This window comes from Geospiza fortis, unplaced genomic scaffold (assembly GCF_000277835.1).
Source record: "Geospiza fortis unplaced genomic scaffold, GeoFor_1.0 scaffold55, whole genome shotgun sequence".
Lineage (NCBI taxonomy): Eukaryota > Metazoa > Chordata > Aves > Passeriformes > Thraupidae > Geospiza > Geospiza fortis.
Window position 1 is genome coordinate 11,150,733 of NW_005054308.1, and position 6,602 is coordinate 11,157,334.

Here is a 6,602-nt window from a genome sequence, read left to right on the forward strand (position 1 = left end):
CCCTGGGTGCGAGCAGAGGTTTCTAAAGGGGAACAGGTTCGGTGTTTGTGCTGTCAGAGCGAGCAGGAGGGGCTGGGATGCTCTGCCAGAGGGGCAGAAAGTGGGGGGAAGGGTTTGGGGAGGGCTGAGCTCGGGATGGGGCAGGGGTGGGAAGGGTTTGGGGAGGGCTGAGCCCGAAGGATGCTCGGGATGGGGCCGGGAATTCGGGAAGGGTTTGGGGAGGGCTGAGCCCGAAGGATGCTCGGGATGGGGCCGGGAATTCGGGAAGGGTTTGGGGAGGGCTGAGCTCGGCACGCGAGGCCGGAGCTGCACCTGCCCCGCGTGGCCGCTGGAGGGCGCGAGCGAGCGAGCGGGGCCGGGACCGGCCGGGAATTCGGGAAGGGACCCCAGAAACTCATCCAGTGATCCCAACACATCCCTGCTGTGATAGGGACCCCAAAAACTCATCCCAACCCATCCTTGCTGTGACAGGGACCCCAAAACTCATCCCAACCCATCCCTGCTGTGACAGGGACCCCAAAACTCATCCCAACCCATCCCTGCTGTGACAGGGACCCCAAAACTCATCCCAACCCATCCCTGCTGTGACAGGGACCCCAAAACTCATCCCACTCCATCCCCTGCCATGACAGAACCATGAGCAGCATCCCATTCCCACCCCAAAAGAAATCCTGCTGGAGGGAGCTGTGGCTTGGAAGCCCAGAGATGGGAGACTGCTGTAAATAAAGTGTGTGGAAAAGGAATCCTGTGGCTGTGCTCAGGAAAACGCCTTTTTGTGCTTAAAAATCGATTTTAAATGGATTTTAAAATGATTTTAAATGGTGTGCCTGGCTGCTTGCAGTGCTGGGGCAAGGCTGTGCCAGGGGGGCTGAACTGACCAAAGGTCTCCTTGCAGGGAGGGATGGATGTTTGTGCTCCAGGTGCTCCAGGTGTGGGTGGGATGCAGCTCCCAGGAGCTCTTTCCAAGGATCCTCTCAGGCCATCCCAGTGTGGGTTTAGATTGGTTAGTGAGAATTAGAATATTCAACACAGAAGATGATTTATTGTATTGTAACGGGAACTTCGCTCTCTTAGCTCTCACCTCTTATCTCTTAGCTCTTACCTTTTACTCTCTTACCCCTTTTACTCTCTTACGCTTTTGCTCTCTTACCCTCTCATCCTCTCTGCCCCTCTCTTCTCTCGGGCCTGCTCTGAGCTGTGCCTGGCAGCTCCAGCAGCTCCCTGCACTTGGCCCTGTGCAATAAACCCCAAATCCCAGCAGGGCCCTGCCCCAGGCCCTCTGCAATAAACCCCAAATCCCAGCAGGGCCCTGCCCCAGGCCCTCTGCAATAAACCCCAAATCCCAGCAGGGCCCTGCCCCAGGCCCTCTGCAATAAACCCCAAATCCCAGCAGGGCCCTGCCCCAGGCCCTCTGCAATAAACCCCAAATCCCAGCAGGGCCCTGCCCCAGGCCCTCTGCAATAAACCCCAAATCCCAGCAGGGCCCTGCACTCGGCCCTGTGCCATAAACCCCAAGTTCCTGGCCTGGCTGCAGAGATCTCTGCTCTCCGTCCGTCCCACCCGTGCTACCCCCATCAATCCTACAGTGGGGGCTCCTGCTGAGGACAGCAGCCCAAATCCCGCATGTCCCACTGGGGACTGGCCCCAGGAGCTGCCCCTGTGTCCCAGAGCCAGGGGCTGGGTCGCTGCTGGAGCTCCCCAGGCAGCTGAAGGCAAATGTTCCCCCTGGTGAGCAGCTCCCTTCTCCTGCTGCCCCTGCCCCCTGCCTGCCCGGCCTCTATAAATCCTCCAGCAGGGGCACCAGCAGAGGATTTGCTGCTGAGCCTTTGTCAGCCCCAGTGGGAGCTGACTGTGCAACTGGTAATTATGGCTCAGCAGCAGCTGGACAGGTTTAAATCCTTCTGATGCTTTGAAATGTTCCCTCTGGGGAGCTTTGAGGAGTAAAGGTTGTGGCTGGCGCTGATTGCTTCCCCTCTGGAGACGCTGATTGCTGCACCAGCGGCTGCTCTCCTCTCTCCCAGTGCCTGTTCCTGGAAAAAACAGCCCCGGGAATGGCAAGGAGTTGCTTCTGCAGCTCTCTAACTGCTCTGAAGCAATGAATGTGCTGCCAGCATGTGCTGATGTGCCCATGGGCACTTCCCCAGCAGGGAAAACTGAGCAGGAGAGGGCGAGCAGGGAGCTGCAGGTGGTGCTGGCTCTGGGTTTCCTGGGGTAAGAGCAAGGCTGGGGACATTAATGCATCCCTGGAGACACAGGAGCCAGCAGAGAGGGACCTGGGAGAGCTGAGGGACAGAGAAAGGGGAAGGACAGGATGAGAGGATCTGAGGAGGAAAATGACTCTGGGTAGAATTCCTGCAGTGGCTGAGGTCCCTGGGATCCCCCCCAGGGGCTGGGAAAGCTTCCTGTGATTTCTTTCCTGTGATTGCTGCTCTGCCCCTGAGCTGCCTCTGCCCTTTGCCCCTGCTTCACCCTGGCTGGAGAGGAGCTGCATGGAGCCCCTTTGTCCCACTTGGTGTCACTTTTCTGCCCTTCAGTCAGGGAGAGGAGGCAGATCAAGCCCCCCTGCTCCCTTTAGTGACAAATCCTGCAGTCCCCTGTCCCTGCAATGAAAGCCTCTGGCATTCCCAGGAGAGCCAGAAAAGGCTCAGAGAGGGCAGGGAGAAGGAAGAGGTAAATGGCAAGGCAGGAATGGAACTAAAACCCCTGAATCAGGAGAGGTGAGCTGAGAGCACCAGCATTAAACTGGACTCCAGTTCCAGCTGCACTGGAGCAGCTCTGGTCACCTGCTGCCCTTGCATTTATTAAAAATCCTGCAGTTTGGTTTCATGTTCCACAGCTTTAGGGTTTTCAGGTAGGTGCCTGAACTCCTGGGAGTCACACCAGTTCATGGAGATGGCTGTTGCACCTTTAAAATAAAAAAAAAAGTGCATAACCCACATAGTTTAGAAAAGGAGCTACAGAAAAGGTGCTCTTTTGAGTTTAAAAGCTGAAAAAAGAGCACAACACGAAGAAAATGTCTCTTTTGTTTTCTTTCTTTGGTGGCTGGGGAGTGTTTCAGCAGGTACAATTGTGGTTTTATATAAAGATGAAATGTCTTGTAAAACACCTGCAGCAGCTGAGGCTCCCAGGCTGGCAGTGCAGAGCAGATCCCAGAGCTCACCAGAGCAGAGCAGAAACAAAAGTGCTGAACGCTGACATCTCAGAGCTGGTTCTATTCCAGACCATCCTCACCAAGGAATCTGTGTTTTCTACCTCACATTAATTTATTCTGTTTAAAGAAAAAAGGCATTTAATTGGATTATTGAGCTTCCAGCCAGTGCTTGGCCTTCTCTTGCAGATATTCCTGTGGATGTGGCAGCTGGCAGGGGGGTCCCTGCCCCCCCTGCCATGCTGGGGACAGATGGCACAGGGATGGGCAGCTCTGCTCTATCCCATGAGGAAAAAGGAGGAAATGAGGAAACCCCAAGGGCAGGGTGTGCTGGGGTTTTCCACAATCAGGACAGGACTGCTGGGGTTTGTTCCTGGAGCTTTACTGCAGCATCAGCCTCATCACACGGTTCAGACAATTGGAAGGTGGCAAAGCTCGGGTCCTGCCAGCAGCAGCCAAAGATTTCTTTGCTCCAGAGCATTTTAAAAACTTCCTGGCCAACAGCACATTGCTAAACTCACACATAATTATTTAGGCAATCACTAAAAGCACATCTACACCTGCTGCACACAAAGCTTGTCTGCTTTCTATTAACAATATACAACACACCATTATTCAGCTTTAAACCTTCCACTATCTTGCTTGGCTTATTTTTCTGCACTCTTAAGATCTATCTCAGCCAAGCCTAAAACTCAAACTATTGCTTCATGTCCTTGCTTGCTGTACCATTGCAACTTCTCCACTTTCACGCCTTGCAGCTGCAGCTAGCTCCAATTTCTCTGCCCTGTTTTTAAAGCCTCCTTTCCCAGCTTGCTGAAAGTCTTTTTGCCTTTGCTGTTTCCCACAGCAGGGCAGGTGAGGGCTCTTGGTGACCCGAGTGTCCCCTGCCACAGGATGGCCCCGTTGTGTCACTCTGCTGTCCCCGCCCTGGAGCTGTGGCTGGATGGCAACCAACCAATTCTTTCTATTTTGTATATTTTTTTATATTTTATATTTTTTATATATTTTTATATTTCCTCTTTTTCATCACCCCAGAAGCTGCATTAGTGCAGATAGCCGTGTGTGGCCCCAGCAGCTGCTGCTGGTGAGAGGTGATTTCCTCCTGCTGAGCCTCCCCACCCTGTGCCCAGCCCATCCCCGGTGCCCTTTCAGCTCAAAGCCCCTGCTGTGCCTCGGCAGCTGCAGAATGGCCTTCCCTCCAAGGCTTTGCCATGAATTTTGCCCAAACCAGGGTGGAAACTGCCGAAAGGAGATGTGAAAATGGCTGAGGTTAACCGTGGCACAAGAGGTGAGTTGAATTGGGGTGGGGAACTCCTGGTGTTTGTTTCCTGGAGGGGCAAATACTGAATTTCCTCCTGCATTTATTGGACCCAGGGCTGGTTGTGCAAATCCCAGCTGAGCCTTTGAGCCCCAGCCAGAGAAGGGAAAAGCCCTGTGTCCATCTCAGCAAAGCCTGGCCTAAACCTGTGGGTAGCACAGCTCTGGCTTAGCTCCTGTGCTGCAGATCCCTGGATATCAGCCTGGAAACGTGAGGGGAACATGACGAAAAACCAAAAACCATCCTGGGAACAGGAGCCCTGGCAGGAGCTGAGCTCAGGACCCACTGCCCTGGGCACAGGTTGGTTTTACCTCTGGGGGCTGGCAGGGAGGGTTTGCAAACCCCCTGCAGGCTCCTCTCATCTCTTTGAACAGCTCTGAATAAAGAATTCTCCTTTTTCCGTTTATTTTTTTGATAGGGGTTTAATAATCAGAAATGATGTCGCCTCACCGAGCAGGTAAAGGATTTGGGAAGTTGGTTTTGCATGCACAGAAGCCCCAGACAGCACAGGCACTGCTGACAGCAGCCCAGGCAGCTCAGGGGACAAAGGCACAGCAGCAGGGAGGAGCAGAGGGTGCCCAGGGCCAGGGCTGGGCAGGGGGAAATCTCCCTGCAGGTTTATTTTGGTTTTGTGCTCAATCCGAGTGGAATTGGCTCCGTGCTGCCATGGAAACAGCAGCAGGGCCCCAGCAGGGTTTGCAGCCATCTCCAGGGAGCAATCCTTGGGGAAAATCACCCCAAACCATCCCTGTGGTGCTGGGGGCCAGGGGAGCCGCGCTCAGACCGAGCAGGACCTTTGTCACACCAGGGAGGGGACACAGAAACAGCACCCACAGAGCTGGGAATGTCCTGCCTGGAGACAGGGCAGGATTTTGTCACACTCAGTGAGGGGACACAGAAACAGCACACACAGAAATGGAGAGGTCCTGTCAGGAGCAGAGCTGATGTTAAAAATCCCAGTGTGAACTCAAGGGGTGTGATAGCAGCAGGGAAGACACTCTGGGGGAGTCTGCAAGGGTTAACCTGACAGCAAACATCTCATTCAGCCCAGCAAAGAGCAGGAAAATTACTCGGTTTTAATCTACTTTGTGTCCAGAAATATTCCATTAAAGAGGGGGAAAATAAATTCAGGGGGGGCTCGTGGGCATCCTGAGAGCAGAGAAAGAGGTAAAATTAATCCTATCAATAATCCATGATGAATGATTCACTCAGCTCTCTTATTCACAGCCCCATCAGTTATCTGTATTCACAGGGAATTACACTCACATGGAATTACACACAGCCTCATCTGCATGGAAATGAGCAGCCCAGGAGGGCTCCACATCCCAGAACTCATCCCTGTGCTTGCCAGGGAAGGCAAGGAGCTCTGCAGGGCAGAAGGACAAACAGCCACCCACCCCTCAGCCCTGGGGGGTGGCAGGAGATGGATTTCTGCTTCCCTTTTCTTTTTCCTCCAAAACTTCCTTGCTGGAGCAGAGAACCAAGTGCAAATTGCTCATTAGAAATGGGATTTTGGGAAAAACCAGTTGAAATGATGGAAAGTTCTGTCGCACTTGTGTGGCCTAGAGAGAGAGACTGAGATGGGCCAGAGAGCTCTCCCAGGGGGAGACTCATCCTCACATTTCTGAGGGATTGTTCAGTGGTTTCCAGCCCATTACTGTAAATGTGGAATTTGTCTCCAGCTCTGACCCTCCAGGTGATGCTGACATGGTTGCCCCTTGCTTTGGTTCCACCTCTGGTCCTGAGATAACAAATTTCTCCAAGGGTTACTCTGAGAGGGTCTTCCAAAATAATTCTGTGCCCTTCCAATGACAGCTGAGCCAACAATGTCTGTGTTGTGAGCAGTGATAGTTACTGGTAAAAATGACCCAAACGTTCTGCTTTAAAGCTAACATGTAACTATTTAACATTTGGCTGCCTTAGAGTGGGATTTAGGTTTGTGTCTGCAGGTAGAGCTGTAAATAACCCGTGGGGAGTGGATCAGAGTGCTCTGCAGGCAGGGAGGGCTCCTACCACAGATGGCAGAGTTGGATTATTTAAAAACCTGTCCGTTTGGGAACCACCAAGGTGACCTCCTTCTTCCTGACCCTTTCAGTTTTGTGCTGTCCCCCCCTGGGCTGGGCTGGGCACTTTCAG